The 20976-nt window shown below is 38.0% G+C and overlaps 2 pseudogenes; both read left to right on the top strand.

Moving 5' to 3' along the window:
• Positions 1-496: 496 nt before the first annotated feature.
• The window catches only part of LOC116630693, a 116818-nt pseudogene continuing 96338 nt past the window's right edge, over positions 497-20976 (top strand).
• On the top strand, positions 5206-6827 carry LOC116630687 (annotated as a pseudogene).

Below are 20976 nucleotides of genomic sequence, written 5' to 3'. Positions count from 1 at the left end.
CTCCCATTTTCATTGTTCCTTTTCTTCCTCATTTGATTTCATTTCAATTTCTTTTACTTCTTCACTGTACTCTTTTTTAAATTTTGTCTTCCTTTCTGGTTTCTTTTTTCCTTTCTGACCATTAATTCTCTCTCTGACTTTTTTCCCTTTTTCCCTAGAGAGCTTCTCAATGACTTTGCTCATTTATTTATTCTTATTTGCATCTCAGTATCCTCTCCTCTTCCTCTGCTTACCTTTTGCATACCTTTCTCCTTCAGATATTTATTTACTACTTGTTTATTTAAGTTTGGGCTAGTTTTAATTTTTTTAAAGAAGATATTTAATGAAAGACATTCAATGAAGATTTTTTAAATTGGGTTATAATTCATATCATACAAAATTAAGGATTTTGTAGTGCATAATTCAGTGTCAGTACATCCCAGAGTTGTGATTTTATGTTGTGAAGGTACAGCTAAATAGTTATCAAAGAACTGTGAACAGCTTGGGCATGAGAGAGTGTATTTGTGTGTGGGACCGCAAGAGGGCGCTCTGGAAGCATTCCTCTGACCGGAAAGAACTGCATCTCTTCACCTGTGTCATGGCTTGGGCTTACCTACATGGACACTCAACATTTTACCTCTCTGCCTTGGGTGTGATTACCAAGTGACCTGGAAACGTAGCCTGCTTTTTATGTTATTGTGACAGTAACTATTTACACAAACAGAGGGGGGGATATGTTGGCACTATTTATAAGCACTCACCACTAAGGAGAATAGAGTCCAAATTACGTGTGGGATGCAGATCAGAAGGGACAAATCTCCCAACCAGACAAGACTCATCCCCACAGTCCAGGATCCTTTGTCGTGACTCATCTTTTCCTTGTTAGGGATAGTCCTTTGGCTAGACAAAATTATACTTAGGTTTAATCATCTTTTGCAAGCTGATTTTAAAAAACTAGCACATACCTTTATCCATTTCTGATATTAGGTCATTTTTGTGTCCATTATTGTCCACAATCATAGCCCTTCATTTTTTCCTAAGGGAGGAAGAAAGGACTCCCTGCCATGGACCCATCTTGTAGTCATCACTATATGAGACAAAAAGTAGAAGCATGATCACCTTTCCAAGTCTGTAAAAGAGGCCAGTGAATCATGTTCTGCAAGAAGAAGAGAGTTTCTAAATGAAGGAGATGTGCTTTGTTTCTCCTTGTCCTGTTATTGGCGAGGACTGAAAGCCAGACTTCAACTTCCCAGGTAAGCGGGAGGCACCTACTCTGTTCCACCAGGACTCAGAGGTGAATGGGATCAAAAGTAGGAGCTCAGTCCTCTTGACATGTCTTGATTTTTTTTTTTAAGATTTTATTTATTTGTCAGAGAGAGAGAGAGAACACAGGCAGGGGGAGCGGCAGGCAGAGGGAGAAACAGGCTTCCCACTGAGGAAGGAGCCCAATGAGGGACTTGATCCCAGGACCCTGGGATCATGACCTGAGCTGAAGGCAGACGCTTAACGGACTGAGCCACCCAGGCGTCCCAATATGTCTCCTGATTTTATGTTAGGTGAATCCATAGCCTTTAAACAGTGACTATCACTGTGCAGCAGATGGGTTATGTTGTGCATAGAAGCACTAGGGATGTGCCCCAGGTTATCAGGTAACCCTGTTTACCTGCTCACTCCTCCTCTGTCTAGTCTCTTCATCTCCTTTGACGCCTGAAAATAATAGGCCAAAATTCAGGGTGTTGTTGTCAAGATTATTATATCATATTAATTATTAGATATATAAAGTATTTATTATAATTTGGTACAGAGTAAGGAATAAATAAAATGTTTGTTTATATCAACTTGATATAGAAACAAGTACAGTTACAGTTTTTAATTCTTCTCATAACATTTTTCCTACCCAGGGAATTTTTGCACTCTGGATGGGCAAGAGTGTTTCAGGAGCTTGTTTTCTTCCCACCATCTGCCCCCAAAAGAACAGATAAGATTAAGATTTTCTAAAACTGAACTGACTATTCTGTGATTCACAGGGCAATTGATTTGGGTAAGTCATTTGAAACAATTTTACAAAGAAACAGGATTTACTTTGACTTTAACACATCACTTTTTTTTAACACACCACTTTTTAAAAATATCAAATATATTTTATTTAAAAAAGCAAAATCACTCACATAAATTATGTATCACTTAGAAATGACTATGTTACTGAGCAAGCATAACATGGCTGTAATAACAAATGCCCCCCCTTTTGTATATGTTTTTGGAGACAGGTAGGAAAATACTACTTGTTTTGTTATTGTTTGTTTGATTTGTTAAAGCTGACATTTGAGTCCTGGTTATAGAAGTGCAAAGAGTGTAAATGAATCTACCATGACCCATCACCTTTGCATTTCCGCCACCTGTGTGCACATACACACCTTCTGATATAACTTGGAAAAGTGGCTGCATCACAGTTATATTTGAGCCCTCGTCAGACAGAACTGAAGAGAGGTTATCTGGAGTAAGTCTTACATACAATGTGGTACAAATCACTGGCATTGCTTTAAAGAACAGGTTACAATAGAAATACGCCTTGGAAACAATTCATCTCACTTTGGTATATTTCAGGTTTTTTTTTTTTTAAGATTTTATTTTTATTTATTTGAGAGAGAGAGACACAGCTAGAGAGGGAACACAAGCAGGGGGGAGTGGGAGAGGGAGAAGCAGGCTTCCTGTGGAGCAGGGAGCCTGATGTGGGGCTTGATCCCAGGACACTGGGATCATGACCTGAGCCGAAGGCAGACGCTTAACGACTGAGCCACCCAGGCACCTCGGTATATTTCAGGTTTTATTAAGTGTGATTTATACAGTTGTTTGGTTTATTTCATGAAATCCTAACACAAAGCAGTAAGCACGAAATACTTTTTTCAACATCTACCTTTTCAGCAATTCTTGAAATATATATGTGTATGTATATACACGCGTGTAGAAAGAGAGAGAGATAATTCTCTTCAAAAACTGCAGATTTATGGATGTCAGAGAGAGACCTGTGTTTTCTAGTGTGATCTCCTTAGCTATTGGTGAATCTCTAAAAAGCATTGGAGTGCTAAAAATACATTTACGTAAGGATAGGAAAGCACTATAAACATATCAGTCCATATTTTTATCAGGGTTTTCATGACCAGGAAATTTTCTAACCAGTATAATGACAATATTTTTTATTCAAGGTAAAATATGGCAAAATGAAAAGAAGCTGATGTACAAATAGGTATAGTGCAACAGAAATTACAAGCAAGGGAACACAAAAGAATTAAGACTATGCTATTGGTTTCTAGCCATGAAGCTAAACAACCTATTAATTTTGAACATTCTGGAAAAATATAATTCTTGAACTACCTATTTGTCATGAAGATTTTGAATCCTGTATCTTATTACACAGTGAGGAACTTTACTTACACTTTAAGAGTTGTGAATCTCTTTGCCAATCTTGTAGCTAAGTATCTTGTTCTGGTTAATTCTGGTGTGAATGACTGGAAGTTTCCAGTGCAAGGTCTTGAATGGGTTTCTGATATTGTTTGATCATGTCCACTATTTTCTGTGTAACACCCAGTTTCCGAAAGCTCAGTTTTTAATAAATTCCTTGGCATTTTGGATATTATTCAAAACAATACTAAATCCTGAATATTTAATGACTAATGGTTTGAATATTGCTCTTTTCATGACAATGAATTTTAATCTTAAGTCCCACAACCCTTTATGTTAGAAGAAGTATGACCTCTAACAATTATTCTAAGTTTTTAGGCTGAAAGTGGAAGTTTTTGATAAATGCAGTTATAGTCTGCTGTCCATCAATAATTATAGCATGAATATAGCATAGGCGCCATTGGAGTAATAATCTTTTTTTTTTAGTTTTTATTTAAATTTCAGTTAGTTAACATACAGTGTAAAAGTAATAATCTTTTACATAGATCTTTCATGTACCATCACTAAAATAGTCTCTAAGACTTCAGACTCCTGTCTGTATACTTCAGTTATGGATCACTTCTTTGTTTTTGGGTCAAAGAATTACTGCCTATGTCATCATGTTCTATAATTAACACCTGATCTTTTATCCTATCTTCACTGGTGAGGAGTGATCAATGTTGTATTGAGAAATGAATGAGCTGTTCCTTCCTGAGAAAGCATCATTGTAAAGTAATAACCTCACATCATTTTGTGCTCCGCGGCTCTATCACTTGCCAGAAGCGGCCGACGGAGGCCCCCTCCCCTGCCGTCTATCCTTCCGAATATCGCCTCAGATTCACTTCTCTGCACGTCCTGCCTTCCAGAAAGTGGTCGCTTTTCTGTTCAGAGAGTTGTTGCTATTCTTTTCTTCGATCTCCTGTTGAGTTTGTAGGTGTTCAGAATGGTTTGATCCCTATCCAGCTGAATTCCTGAGACCAGACGAAATCCAGGTCTCCTACTCCTCCGCCATCTTGCTCCGCCATAACCTCACATCATTAAACACTTTATTAAACTCCCCTTGAGGGGCACAGGAGATGAATTTTAGCAGCTATGTATACTTTCTCTTCATGCAACACCCGATTCTTGAAGTTGGCTGTCTTGGGTTGATCTCACCCAGTGCGGCCACTGTTGTGACCTAGGTAGAGAGGAGGCCTTCTACTTGACACTCTCAAAATGACAAGTTACAGCAAATACATTCAAAATCATTTATTAATAGGGGCGCCTGGGTGGCTCAGTTGGTTAAGCGACTGCCTTCGGCTCAGGTCATGATCCTGGAGTCCCTGGATCGAGTCCCGCATCGGGCTCCCTGCTCGGCAGGGAGTCTGCTTCTCCCTCTGACCCTCCCTCCTCTCATGTGCTTGCTCTCTCATTCTCTCTCTCTCAAATAAATAAATAAAAAAATCTTTAAAAAAAAAAAATCATTTATTAATAAAAATATAAGAATATTATTTAAAATATCCAGGGTTTCATGGATGCATTCCACTGAGGAGGGGTAAGTAGGGTTGTGTCTGAGATATCTAGAGGGGAAATCCAGTAAGCAAAAGGAAGTTAAATAGGACTGGACATCATTCAGGATTCAGAAAAATATCTTTCATGTGAACCAAAAACTTTTTCACCAAAAAGACATGAATTCTCTATAATAACTACAAATTGAGTAGGATTTAAGTCTAAATACTTCATTAATTTCCTTCCTCCATTTAAGAGCAGATGTTTCAGAAAAGAAATTATGATCTAATAAATTGAATTATAAGAATGTAACTTCTTTACTCCTTGATTTCCAGCTGCACAGCTGGGTCCCATTGTGTTCCTCATCTATGGATACGTTCAAGCAGGGTTTGGATGATGATTTGGCTGAGATGTTCTAGGAGAACTTTGGTTCAGATGGGTAGGCTCTCTCTATATGGTCTAAAAGTCACCCTTCTAATCCCAAGTTTTTGTGATTTGGCTTTTCAACATCTTTAGAGTTTGGTCCTTGGAAACTCATGGGCCAGGAAAATAAAACCCAGACATGGGTGAGTGAGTTCATTCTGCTGGGGTTGTCCAGTGACCCGGAAACTCAAGTCTTCCTCTTTGTCCTGGTCCTGACAATGTACTTGGTGACTCTTGTGGGAAATGTCCTCATTCTTCTTCTGATCAGACTGGACAGCAGACTTCATAACCCTATGTACTTCTTCCTTAGTGTTTTATCCTTTGTGGACCTTTGTTGTGCAAACAGTTTTGCCCCACAAATGCTGGCCCTCCAGCTCTCAGGCCAGAAGTCCATCCCATTCTATAGCTGTATGCTCCAGCTCTACATCTCCCTGGTATTGGGTGGGTCTGAGTTCTTCCTGCTGGGAGCCATGGCTTATGACCGCTCTGTGGTGGTGTGCCATCCGCTGCACTACACAGTCATCATGCATGGAGGGCTGTGCCTGGGGCTGGCTGCTGGCTGCTTGGCGGCTGGTTTCATGAATTCGTTGATGGAAACAATCATTACCTTCCGGCTTCCCCTGTGTCACAGTGTTATTAATCACTTTGCCTGTGAGACCCTAGCAGTGCTATGGTTAGCCTGTGTGGACATCTCCTTCAACAAGGTCATGGTGGCCATCTCAGGATTTCTGGTGATCATGCTTCCCTGATTCCTGGTTCTGTTCTCCTATGGTCGTATAGTTACTGCCATTCTGCAAATTCGTTCTGCCTAGGAACGTAGCAAAGCCTTTGGGACTTGTGCCTCCCACCTCACTGTGGTTTGCATGTGCTTTGGGGCTGCCATCTTCACCTACCTGGGTCCACGGTCAGCCTCCTCAGTGGAAATGGAGAAAATTGTTGCTCTATTCTATGCTGTGGTGGCACCTATGTTGAATCCCTTGATCTACAGCTTGAGGAATAAGGAAGTTATGGCTGCTTTTCAAAAGGTTCTAGAGAAATTCAGAGATTAAGAGTAAAGACTGTTAAGAACTTCTTGTTAGCTATCATCAAAACCAAAAGGGAGATTGGCTGAGGGTATACAGGACTCCCTTACTTACACTAAGGAAGACTAACATGGCCTTGCATATGGATAAAGCATCCCTCCACCTGATTAATGAATTTCCTCATATAGGCCAGTGCAAGATAAGTCACATGTCAGTGATCCATGAGAGGACCTCTTCTTAGATCATCTTCTCTCAGATATCCAGTGGTAGTTAGACTTCATCTGCCCATTTTAAAAATTTTATTAGCATATCAATGTGTAAAGAAATGATCTGCAGCTTTGTCCAGCAGACCTGGTGTGGAATGAATGGAGAGATGAATTCCACCAATTAGGTCTGCTTTTACCTGGTGGAACAGAATGGAGAATGTATTTTCCTCTTTCTATATGACAATGCTCCATTTATTTGTAGAACAACCTTATTTCCTCCAGGATAAACACAAATGGTTTCTTTAACTCTTTCTCAAATGATGGCAGTTTTAGAACTTTCAACACCATTTGTGCTTTAGTCTAGAGTGTGACATGATATTCTGAAATAAATATGATGCTATATTTGTTCACCCCAATATGTTGGTTCTCATTTTCTTTTTTTTTTAAGATTTTATTTATTCATTTGAGACAGAGAGATACAGAGAGAGAGAGCATGAGCAGGGGGAGAGGCAGAGGGAGAGGGAGAAGCAGACTCCCCGCCGAGCAGGGAGCCTGACGTGGGGCTCCATCCCAGGACCCGGAGATCATGACCTGAGCCAAAGGCAGATGCTTAACCATCTGAGCCACCCAGGTGCCCCTCTTGTATGCTTTTCAAGGATCAAATTTGTTTGTAATATGCAAAATATCTGTGGCTTCACTATAGTCTTTTTTTTTATTGTAGCAATATATATATAAAACATTAAAATTTGCCAATTTAGCCATTTTAAGGGTACAATTTGGTGACATTAATTACTTTCTCAATGTTGTGCAAACATTACCATTATTTCCAAAATTATTCATAACTGTAGTTTTTTATTTAACTAATTTCCCAAGACCTATAAACTGTTCACAAAATCTCCATACCCACTGCATTCTTATTTTGTTAAAGCTTAAATGAAGACATGTGTATTTAGCTCTGCTAATTTTTATTATTGATTTTCATGCATTACACCAACCCACCAAGAATATTTTGAATCTTGATTCTCAAATTTATTCCATTAGTTTGCTTTCTTTGTTTCATAGACATAATAAACACAAAAATTATAAAAAGAATTACCAAGTACTACATGTCAATTTTATATTACTGTGAACCTATTTCCACATTTAAAGCCTTTATTGAGCAGATTTTGTACATGCTTTTAAATCTACTTTAAAATAGATTATTCAAGCATATTTTAATCATTTTATCTAGAAGCATATAATAAGACTTTGTCAAATACCTTTTTAACTGTTATATTCTGGTCCTTGCCTGTTTCCATATAAGTGTGCTAAATTTACATAATAACAATTCCTGATGTTCTGAGCTCCATCTGATTATAATCTGGAAGTGGAGTATATTCTTGTACTTCCTATGCCCAGATCTTGAACATCCCCAGGGATGTTAATGTGTAACTTGAAGGTCTTTATATTGCACTAATCTCTGGTTCTCTGGAACCCCTGCAAGGATGGGTGTCAGGTGAAGTAAAAAATGACCTCACACATCAAAGCCAATGCCTATGCCTCTGTAAAATTCCTCTAGACTCATCTTTTAGTAACAGATTATCTTCAGCTTCTCAAGAGTATGTTCTTCGAAGTACAGCTGTAAGACTAATGAATCTAGGTCTCTCTTGTATGCTAGAGCTCTATACATTTATTGAGGGTGGAATAAAGGGAGAGAGGGAAGGAGGGAGGGAAAGACTGGCAAGTGGTCAACCATCGCCTAAAATGATTGAATGTGACATTAGTACAGACTAAGTCAACTATAGTGAAATTGTTTACCAAAGGAAAATCAAAGACTAAGTCTGGGTATTTGTGTCTGTGCACTGGACATTTCATAGCAGTAAAAAAGTTCCTTCGACATTCTTTGATACTCAGAGACTGGTCTGTCCAGCCTTCCTTGAAGACATCTAGTGAGCAATAGATGCTGTATTAGTTTGCTAGGGCTGCCATAACAAAATATCACAGCTTGAGTGGCTTAAACAACAGAAATTTATTTTCCCACGGTTTTAGAGGCTGGAAGTCCAAGATCAAGACATTGACAACATCATTCCCTTGGAGGCCTCTCTCCTTGGCTTGCAGGTGGCTGCCTTCTTGCTGTGTCCTCAGATGGTCTTTCCCCCATGTATGCATGTCTGTGTCCTAATCTCCTCTTCTTATAAGGATATCAGTCATATTGCATTAGGGCCTGCACATATGACCTCATTTTACCTTAATTACATTTTTAAAGCCCTTTTCTCCAAATACAGTCACATTTTGAGGTACTGGGGGTTAGGACTCTAACATATGAATTTTGGTGGGACACAATTAAGGCTGTAACAAATAGGAACCCCACATCCTGAACTATCAGCCTGTCTGCTCTGGCCAAACCAAAACTAACCTATACACTGTGTTGTTAAAAAGAAAAAGAAAAAAAAAAAACTTCTTGTATCAATCTATCAACCTATTGATATAGAAAGCATACATAGTTAGTATGCATTATTTGTTCTTATTGAACTTCAACTGGTTCCTGGTGAGTGCTAACAATAGGCTACTAAATGCTCACAAACAGTGTTTGATAGTTAATCCTAGAATTTTGCCATGATAATATGTGTTTTCAAATCCAATCTCCTGATAATTTTGAAAATTTTAAGTAAAATACTCTACATTTGTTTGTCCTTAACTTCCTGGTACAGATCCTATTTTCTGTGGTTCCTCACAGATTACAATAGGGAGCAGGGAAATAACATATACTAGTCTTCTAGAATCCTGGGATAAAATTCAGAATCCGGATGAATGCAATTAACTTAAAATAGCTAGTTTGTTCTTTTGTGCATCATGGGAGGAAATCATTTTCTTTCCTTTATTATATACAGGTCATTTCATTTGATGAAAAGATTAGGTTAGCCTTCTGTCTCACCCCTTTTATCTGTGCATTAACATCAGATCTTCTTCTCTAAAGAGAGCCCTGTTTTTTTTTTTTTCTAGGTCTTTTACTTAAAATATCATGAACTTCTTAAATTCTTCACTTTATTTTTAGCATTTTAAGTCACACCTTGCTTAGTTTTCCTGTTATTAACTGTAATTACTGAAAACTTCATTTAAATTAAGGAGGAACTGATGTTGTATATGAAAGAGTCTCACCATATTAAAAAAAGGTCTATAGATGCATTGGCGAAATAACTGAATTTCAAGTGTAATGAAAATTTACAAAGATCTAGAACATAAAACAAAAGGGTCACTTAGAAAATATTTTTTCTATCGCTGTGTAACAAATTATCACAAATTTAGCAGCTGAACACCACACAGATTTCTGTTTCTGTTGGTTGGAAGCCCAGGCACAACCTAAACACGCTGTCTGCTCAGGATCACACTCAGCTCAGGTCAAGGTGTCAGTCAGAGCTATGACCTCGTCTGAGATTCAGCGTCCATTTCCAAGTTCACTCACTGTTGGAAGAATCCATTTTCTTGCAGCTGTCTGACCGAGATGCCCATTGTCTTGCTTGTTGTTAATTGGTAAAAGTTTATAATAAGCTCCTAGAAGTCACCTTCATGGCTTTGCTACATGTCTCTGTCCTCACAACATGGCAGTTTGCTTCTTCAAGAGCTGCAGGAGAATCTCTACTGTTTTGAATCTCTGACTTCGAGGAAAGCCTGGATACCTTTAAAGGGTGCACTTGATCAGGTCAGGCTCACTCAGGATATCTTTCTTCTGAATAAATAAAATTCAACTGATTAGGGGTCTTAATTACATCTTCAAAATCCCCTCTTCCATGTAGTGTAACATTATCACAGGAGTGAGATCCTATCATATTCACAAGTCATATTCATACTCAAGGTGAGAGAACTCTACAGAGCATAGACACCAAGAGGTGGGAATCCCAGGGGCCAAATTAGAATTCTGCCTGTGAGAGCTGGAATCAGTCTTTGCAATTTTAGATGACAGAAGGCGATGGAATATCTATTTACAGAATCCTGAGAGTAAATGTTAGTAAAGAAAAATTCTTTATTAGATCAAGGCACTATTCACTATTTTTAAATAGGCTTTATTGTTTAGAGCAGTTTTAGGTTCACAGTAACTATGAGCAGAAAATATAGTGATTCCCTATATCTTCCTTGTCCCCGCCCATGCATAGCCTGCCTCATTACCAACATCCCCCACCAGAATGGTGCATTTGTTACCTCTGATGAACCTATATTGATACATTATTATCCAAAATCCATTGTTTACATTAGGGTCCACTCTTACTGTTTACATTATGTGGGTTTGGACAAATTTGTGATGACATGTATCCACTATTATAGGATTATACAGAATAGTTTCACTGATCTAGAAATCGTCTATACTCCATCTTTTCATCCCTCTTTCCCCCCAAGTCCCTGACAACCATTGTTTTTTTTTGTTTGTTTTTTTGTTTTTTTTTTATTGTCTCCATAGTTTTGCCTTTTCCAGAATGTCAGAGTTGGAATCATACAGTGTGTAGCCTTTTCAGATAGGCTTCTTTCACTTAGTGATATGCATTTATGTTTTTTCATGGCTTATGGCTCATTTCTTTCTGGAACTGAATAATGTTCTGAATATTCTGAATAATAATTTGGAACTGTATAATTGTCTGCATGTACCACAGTTATTTATCCATGCACCTACTGAAGAACATCTTGGTTGCTTTCAGATTTGGGCAATTATGAATACAGTTACTATAAACATTTGTGTGCAGGACATAAGTTTTTGACTCCTTTGGGTAAATACCAAGAAGGATGATTGCTGGATTGTATGGTAAGAATATTTACTTTTGTAAGAAACCTCCCAGCTGTCTTCCAAAGTGACCATACCATTTTGCATTCCCACCAGCAGTGTATGAGGATTTCTATTGCTCCACATCCTCGTCAGCATTTATGGTTCTGGATTTTGGCCATCCTAATCGGTGTATAGTGGCATCTCATTGTTGTTTCAATTTACATTTCCCTGATGATATATGTTGCAAAGTATCTTTTCATATGCTTATTTTTCATCTGGGTATCTTCTTTGGTGAGGTGTCTGTTAGGGTCTTTTGTCCATTTTTTAATTGACTTCTTTGTTTTCTGATTGTTGAATTTTAAGAGTTCCTTATACATTTTGGATAATAGTTCTTCATCAGATGTGTCATTTGCAAAAATTTTCTCTCAGTTTGTGACTTGTTCTCTAATTCTCTTGACATCATTCACTTTTAAATAATGACAGAAATACATATTTATGTATGCAAGAACTCAAAATTATTACCCATTCCTCCTGAATTAAGACTATAACAATTACAAAAAAAAATGTGAAAGCAACTTCAGGCAACAAAAGATGACTTAAAATAAAACTGGAGGCATGAAAGTGAAGTTGTGATGAAACAGGCAACAAGCCAGAAACTTCTAAGTATAAAATTAAGTTTCAAAAGCTGTAATTTCTATGTGTTGAGAGTGAAGAAATAAAGACCAGAGTGGTAAGTACAGAATGAAGCTGTGCCCCCACGGAGAGTGAGGACTTGGATAGAGCCCAGTGTCTAGAAAGAGATTTTAATTAACTCTAATCAACCACTTTCCCTTAAGAGACGATCCCAAGCAATTCCTTCATGCCTCACCACCCTGTTCATCTGAGGCTCCGCAGGAAGCCCATGCTTCACAGGTTGTCCATCACCTGGGTTTTTATCCCAATTTGGTCTACACATCTGACCAGAATACTTCCAATACCACATTCATTCCCAACTGTTCCCTGAAACTCATGTTCTGTTATCAGCAAAATACTCTATATTCTGTCTTTTTTGATTGTGTTCATCTCTTTCTTGCTTGATTTCCAACCTGACTTTTCTTGTGAACTCTGATTCCCCTCTGCTCTCTCAAATACAGAGTCGTTTTCTCCCATTTTTTCTCTAATACTGGGTAGGAAGGTGAAGAGTGTGTCTCTCTCGATCCTCTGCCATTTTCAGAGCACTGTTCTTTACTTTTGCCAAAATAACTCGAGCTCCTTTGAAGCATGTGCTAACAGACTATAGCACCATCACCCCATCTTTTTTTTTCTTCGTTTACTACCCAGTCTCCTCACTTTACACTGGTTTACCACTAATTCAGTTGTGCGTGTAAACATTTCAACATCTATGCAAATCATTCAGCGTCCTGTCCTCTCAGCTGACTTCCTGTCTTCTACTAAAGTTTGGTTCCCTACCTCATGTCCAGCCACCCTCTTTTGTGATTGTATCCTATCCTTTCTATTGTCAATAATTGCACTCCCTCTAACCCCTCCATCTGAGCACCCCACTCTCTGACCACTCACCCCTATTTCTTTTTTCTAGTTCACACCACCTAATATAACTCCAATAAATTTTGACCCCACTATGACCCCTATTACATTAACTCTATGACGTTTTCCTCATCCATTACCAACCGCCTCCACCCAGTTTGTCTTATTACGTCTCTTTCTCGGTGTAGGTTCCAAGCCCACTTGTATGATCATTTCTTACATATATCCCATGGTCATCTCAAGGACACTGACCTTGCAGTTAACTCTCCCCTCCTATATCCAGAAGTGGATTTACCGTGAAGCTAAAGAAGTTTAAGCTTCAGGGTCCCTTACTTGCATGGGGTCCTCCAATGTGCATGGCCATGTGGTTTTTTGTAAAATATGCTTAATGAAGTTTTTCAAAATTAAGAATTTTAACTGAAATTGGTTGAGCTGATGTCACTTTCCATTCTTATTTTCCATCTCTCACACTTACCCTAGTGGCAGGTACTCAAGTGGCTGTGAGCATTTTGGGGATCCAGCTAAGGGAAAATTGAGTTGGGGTATTGTAGTCATTTCCTAAGGCTTCTGTAACAAAGGACCAAAACTACGTGGCTTAAAACTACAGAAATTTATTCTCTTATGGTTCTGGAGTCTAGAAGTTCAAAAGCAAGATCTCAGTGGGACCATGCTCCCTCTGCAGATTCTAGGAAATAAACCTTCCTTATTTTTTCCAGGTTGTGGTGGCCCCAAGTGTCGCCTGGCTGTGTCAGCATAACTCCTTTCTAGCTACCTCTGTCATCGCAAGAGCATCCTCTCCATGTGGCTCTTTGTGTCTTCTCTTCTTCCAGTTGGATTTGGGGCTCACTTTAAATTCAGGATGATATCATCTCAAGATCTTTAATTAATTACATCTTCAAAGATCCTAATTTCCGACAAAATCACATTTCAAGATTCTGGGTGGACATGTATTTTTGGGGTAGGGTGTACACTAATCAAACCAGTATAGTTATATTTAGTTTGAATTCAGTGGGACACATTTTAATGCCATTCATAAGTCACTTCAATATATAGTTTAGTTAATGCCAGTCACACTGGTTGGCTTTCAGGAGTGGCTTTCAAGAATACTCCTACTTTCCACTATGCTGACTTACCTAGGGTCATTTGTGGAAACAGGAGTTAGTCTGTGGAAACTTCTTCCAAAACTTATTGCTCACTTGAAAGAGGTTTAACTAATAGGCCAATAATTGTAAAATAAAATAATTAGGATAATTAATATGAAAAGGTAGAAAAGCAGAAAGGGGAAACAAAAAATGAAACAAAAATAGAAAGCAAATAGAAAATCAATAGATTTAAATGTATGGTTACTCATAATAATATTAAATTAAAATGGCCTAAATACAGTTATTAAAAGACAGAGGACATGATGTAGGATAACATAGATCCAAGTATGTGCCTTCTAAAATCAATCCATTTTTCGTATGAAATTTCCTTTCCCTCCAAATCTTGAAAATACTGTAATTTTTCCAATCTTTATCAACTTGAAAGAATATACAGATCTCATTTTTAATTGCTGTTCTTTGTTTACCAAAGATCAAATAAATTGAACATTTCCTTAAAAAAATAAAATAAATCCATTTTTTAAAAGATTTTATTTATTTATTTGACAGAGAGACAGCGAGAGAGGAAACACAAGCAGGGGGAGTGGGAGAGGGAGAAGCAGGCCTCCCGCCAAGCAGGGAGCCCCATGCAGGGCTCGATTGCAGGACCCTGAGATCATGACCCAAGCCGAAGGCAGTCGCTTAACCAACTGAGCCACCCAGGTGCCCCGAAATAAATCCATTTTTAATATAAAGACATAAATGGATTCAAAGTAAAAAGATGAGAAGTATATACCTTGCAACACTAAAATCAGAAAGCTGGAATGACCATATTAATATCAAATGAAGTAATCAGCAGAATAAAAAATATTACCAGGGGAAAAAGTATGACATTAATGATAAGAGTATTGATCAATCAAGAGCACATAAATATTCTAATAATCTAATAACAAAGCTACAGATACATAAAAAATAAATAGACAAATCCACTACTATTATTGGAGATGTTAACATCATTCTTCCAGTATTTGATAGATCAATTAGACAAAAACCGGTAAATATATGCAGACTTGAATCAACCTGACCTAAATGGTGTGTTTAGGATAGTCCATCCAGAATACAAATGTCAATACATTTAACTAATTGAAATCATGCAGAGTATTTTCTTTAAACATAATGGAATTAAATCAGAAATGAGTAATAGAAAGACCATAAGAAAATCCCCAAATATGTGAAAATTCAACCCCATTCTTCTAAATAACCCATAAGTCAAAGAAGTCACAAAAGAAATTAGAAAAATATTTTGAATTGAATAAAAAGAAAATGCAATATATAAGAACTTTGGCAGCTGAAAAAGGGCTTACAGGAAAATTTTAAGCATTAAATGCTTATGTTAGAAATGTCTCAAATCAATGACTCAAGCTATCACTTTAAGAAACTAGACAGAAAAGATCAAATTAAGCACACAGAATGCAGAAGGAAGAAAACAAAACAAAAACAATTTAAGAAATTCTCAGAAAAAAACAATGGAAAAATTCAACGGAACTAAACATAGTTTCTTTGAAAAGTTTAATTACATTGAAAAACCTCAAGCCAGATTGATCAAGAAATAAAGAGGAAAAACACAAATAACCATATCAAGAATTAAAGAGGGCATATTTCTACAGACCCATTAGATATTGAAAAAATATTATGGCAATATTTTTCATAGATTTATATCAATCATTTCAAGAAGGTTTTTTCTTAGATGAAATAAATTTCTGGAAAATAAAAGAGCTACCAAAGCCCTCATTAGAAGAAATAGGCAACCTGCAAACTTTCTATCTATGAAAGAAATTGAACATAGAGTTAAAAATTTTTCCACATTGAAAACTTCAGGCTCACTAATAAATTTTATGAAACACATAAGGAGCATATAGTATTAGTGCTATACAAACTCTGAGAAAATAGAAAAGAAGGAAACATTCTTTTGGCAAATGCCACCGTGAAGCCAAGATTACCTTCACACCAAGACCAAACCAAGGCACTAAAAGAAAAGAAAGCTACAGAATGATAACCTTCTGAACAGACACACAAATTTCTAATAAAAGATTATCAAAATTCAATGACTTACAAAAATATAATAGATCATCACCTTGGGGAGTTTAAGCAAGGAATGCAAGTTTGGTTCAACAATCAAAAATAAATCAGTGTCTTTCATTATATTAATAGACTACAGGAGAAACCCAGTTTATCATCTTAATAGAAGCAAAAAACTAGCTAATATAATTACAAATCAATCATAATAAAGGTCTTTAAAAACTAGATATAGATGGGAACTTTTTAAATCTTAATAAAGTTATTCAAATAACTTAACAGCCAAAATCATACTTAATGGTGGAAGACTGAATGATTTCCCCTCAGAGATTGAGAACAAGACCTGGGTGTCCATACTCATCACTTTCCTTCAACTAGAGATACTAGTCAAAGTGGTAAGGCCAGAAAAGAAAAATAGAAGGATGCAAATTAGAAAGAAACAAATAGAATCATTTTTATTCTTAGGCAGCATTATCATCTACATAGAAAATCCCCAAGAACATACAACATAGGTCCTAGAATTAAAAAGGGAACTTGGCAAGTTTGAAAAATGCAGGCAATATATAAAGTATGTATACCAATATACTTAAGTATAAATTTTTACTTTAAGGTAATGATGTTTCAGTAAACATCACTGAAAATGGTGGAGCAGGGAATCCCAAGACTCCATCCCTCTATAAAAATAGCTAATAAGCTATCAAAAACTTTCAGAATTGCCTTTTGTAGGACTCTGGGATCTAGTATAAAAATGGCAATGATGGGAAAGATTATGAAGTTGTTGCATTGTGGTGCCATGGGGCTGGGACATCCAAATTGCCCACCTATCATCTCCCATCTGTCTGACCATGACTGGTTGCAGCCATGAAGGTGATAGCCCACACTCTTGGTGCACGTTGGTAGCCAGAACCAGTAATATGGACCTTACTTTCAGAGAATTTTGGTTGAATGTTTCACCCTATATGGCAGCTATCTGAAGGATTGACATATAGGTTACCTTTGCTTCGCTGACTCAGAGCAATCTCAGGGCTGGGGTGGCTTCCCAGGTGGCATTTGCCGAAAGTATTTAAAGGTAGAAGAATTGGCTACAGCAGCTTGAGGCTAGTGATAACCGTTGAGATGAGCAATAGGCTGACAGATTGAGAAAGAAGAGGTTGGGAATGGACATACATGGCAGAGCAAGGGCTTTTAAAACCTCAGGTTTATATCAGGGAATTGAGAAGACTACACGCATGCCCAGGACTGAACATACGCTGAGAAAAAGCCTGAAAAGACCCTAAGATTTTACTTCTGGGTGACCTTCAGGCTCTGTATGCAAGGGAATAAAGTTTGAGGCAGAGTTTTACATGGCCTAGGTAAGGGTTGAAGGAGTGCTCCAAACAGAACAGTCCATCAAGAGGTGAATACATAACACGCTGCGAAAATATCCATATATTGGGATATTACTCAATAATATAAAAAATGAACAGCCCCTTACTGTTACAAAATCTGGATATAACACAACAGATACAACAAGACTGACCAAAAAAAAGACAGATAGCCAAGGGATCTGGGGACCTGAAGAACAACACGACAGCGAGTTTCTTGGATTTCCTTATTGCTTCCCAACATATCCTAGACGGGTCTGCAGAATTCTCCGACCTGGACCTGCCAACAGGTACAAATGGAAAAAAAAAAAACCTCCAAGGAAAGCCTACATAGCTGAATTCTAGGATAAGATAGTGCCGGCATGTTGTAGAATGTACCATTTGTATCAGCTGAACATCTCCAACCTGTTTGGGGGATTATTTGTAGGAAATTCGAACCCCAAACCTCTTGTATAAGGGATCGTGGTCACAGTAGTTCATAGAACCCACTCACTACAGATGTGCATTCCTTGTCTTTGAGGGAGAAGTATGCCCCCTGCAGCCCTGTTCAGTCTGCCTAGGGCACGGCCACCGCAATAGGTGACCGGAACAGTTAGCTCAACTGTTGTTTGGTGGGCGCTCTGTCATTTCTATTTCTATCACTATATTTAAAATCCATATTAGAAAATTGTAGATAATACCAAATTATACATTTTAGGGGAAGTCGGAGTTTTTATAGAACTTAGAGATAGATTGAGGCCAGTGATTTGAAAGGCATGGCTTAGTTTTATTAGTTTTATTTGTCACGGTAATTTTGTTTTACACTTCAGTCCTATAAGGAAACCATGTTAAAGAGTGCTGTGAGTCTTTTAGTGGAATGTTCTTAAAATTAAAATAATAAAATGTATCATTTCCTTTAAAAAAAGTAATTACCATAACCTTGTGTTGCAGACTGAATTGCTTATAGCTGTCAGTATCTCCATTTACCATTTCACGGAGGCACAGTGAATTTGACAACTTTTCTTTATGTGAAAGCTACTTAAGATTTCAGCAGGCTGCAGAGAAGTGATGTTTAGTAAAATAGAGTTTTGTTTCAGAAAGTGAAATATTGGTCAAGGGGTTCCCAAAGGCAGCTGACAAAGTAAGGATGATTACATCATGATAAATGTATTTGGGATACAGTTATGGCATAAGCATTTAAAACAAAAACTTTTATTTAAAATTTTAATGAAGAGTGGAGCCCCTGAGTGGCTCAGTTGGTTAAGTGACCGACTCTTGATTTCGGCTCAGGTCATGATCTCAGGGTCATGAGATCAAGCCCTGCGTTGGGCTCCATGCTCAGCACATGGAGTCTGCTTGGGATGCTCTCCCTCTCCTTTAGCCCCTCCCCCCACCACTCTCTAAAATAAATAAATAAAATAAAAAAAATTTTTACTGAAGTGTAGCAATATAAGTCTACTTTGGGTACTGATGTCTCCCTTGAAGCACTGATCGATCATCTTGTTTTAAGTAACGTGAAGATTGAATAAAATTGAAAATCTGCAGAGAGATTTAAAAGTAGTCATTTTTTTTCTTCATGTTTCAACAAAGAATAAATTCAAATCTGGTTCTTTTCAAAGTGTGTGACCGTAAGTGGATTTTTCCCCCTGTGGAACTACTATTATATAAAACAAATAAGACTGTCACAATAGGCAGATAGAAATTTCTCATGGTTCCCACAAGAGACCTACTGCCATCATCAAAGTACTTTTCTCCTGGGTCTTGGCAGAGATGTAGAGAAAGTCTTGATACCATTTAAAGCCCTCAGAATCCAAAGCTCTTCACAGCTTGGTGAGTCTAAGACCACTGCAGCTTCCACCAGGAAGGCAATGGGTGCTCTGGCCCCGGGGTGCTGGGAGAGACAGCCTGGTGACGTATCAGGCACAGATGTGATCCTAGAGCCTGGGGCTCACCTCTCAGTTAGTCCTGGCTCTCAGGCTGGAAGCATTTGGGTAATCTGTGCCCATTTACTTGTAGGTTTAGGGAGTGGGTTCCTCACATCTATTCAGTACCTGAATCATTCTTTTATACTTCTTCCTATTTTAGAATCAGTGAAGAATTTCTTTTCACATTCCACCCCAGCAGAGGCTGCTGAGCCAAGGTAAGTGTCTCCTCTCAGAGCATCACTTTCTAACTATGCAGGCAGCTCCCTTTCAGACTCCCATGGCACAGAAATGTTTAAATCCTAAATATTTAACACTATCGTTGTGCCCCTCTCTTATACTCACCCCCAGTTCCCATCAGTGGGTCAGGGTGATACTCCCATCTGTCATACTCTAAGTACAGCCAGGCATGCAGTGAGCAGAGAGCACACTCCCCCTGCTGTTTTTGAGGGACATCTCTTGGTGTTGGATCAGAAATAGGCACCCCAGATTCTGACGCCAACCTGCAGATCCTGTCCATACCTCTTGGGGTCCCTATGCTGCTGCCTCCTCCCAGTAATTCGTTTATGAAGGAGGTTACAAAACCACTGGACTTTTGGCAGGGACAGAGGTTATGTTTTCATCAAATTTAAATTACTGAAACCTACAGTTGTACAGAATCCAAACAAAATTAAGGGAAAGTGCATACAGAGCGGGCACAAGAATGGAGAAGAAGCTAAAATGTTTGATTCTAAATCAATGGTAAAAATCTGCTATGAGGGATCACTCTCATGGAGTAGGAACTATTATGAATGAAAGGTCACAAATTTATGGTGAAATAATACATTGACAATAAATATGGCCAGCTCAACTTACTAGTATCCATAATTAGTGCCTATATACTCTTCCTTTAGTTGAGAAATAGGACAATCTTTTTTCTTCTTTTTTGGGAGCTTGTGAGGAGTCGAGCTTCCTCTAGGAATGCAGTTACTTGTGTAATTTGTGAACAGATATGTCTAAAGGTTAACTTTGTTTCTTTAACAAACATTGTAAGTAGGGTGATTGTTCTCTTGTGTGTCTTCAAGTGTCTGCTATGAGGGTGTCTTCCAACTAGTCTCTTGATCTCTGGTTTACTAGTTCTGTCCCATGCAAATCCATCTCCCTGCATCAAAAGCCAGGGTGAAATATGAGGATGTTATCAGCTACTGAAAACATTCAGCAACTATTTTTTGTTTAGACTACAGGACAATTTTTAAATGCCTTAGTATTTCACATGGAGGGCTCCATCATCTGGCCCTTGACACTATTTCTCTCTGTCTCTGTTTCTCAATCTCTCTCTCTCCATCCCTTTTCTACTCATTCATTCTCTCATAATTTTCCCACGCACACAGCAAATAGGTCTTAATCAGCTGCTTCCCTGAAAATGTCAGGCTGTTTCATTCTCCTGTGTCTTTGTTCACTCTGTTTCACCTGCCTAAAATGTCTCATCCTCTCACTTATTTATGTTTCAAGTCTTAGTCCAATGATTGCCTCTTCTCTGATACAGTTACTAAGCATTTCTATATGTTTATTTCTGGTTTTGTGTGTGTGTGTCACTGAATATGTATTTATGTCATATTATTATTTTTTAAATTTGGGTTCATCTCTAATAACTGGTGTCTATAATGAAATTTCAGTAGAACTAGAGGTTATTTCCTAAAATAGCCAGACACTTTAAATATAACAAGGTGGTGATGAGCCTCAAATCTGTATGTCAGCCTAGGGG

This window comes from Phoca vitulina, unplaced genomic scaffold, assembly GCF_004348235.1.
Source record: "Phoca vitulina isolate PV1807 unplaced genomic scaffold, GSC_HSeal_1.0 scaffold4, whole genome shotgun sequence".
NCBI lineage: Eukaryota > Metazoa > Chordata > Mammalia > Carnivora > Phocidae > Phoca > Phoca vitulina.
The sequence above is the reverse complement of the archived record's forward strand: the minus strand, read 5'-3'. Positions and strand labels throughout refer to the sequence as shown.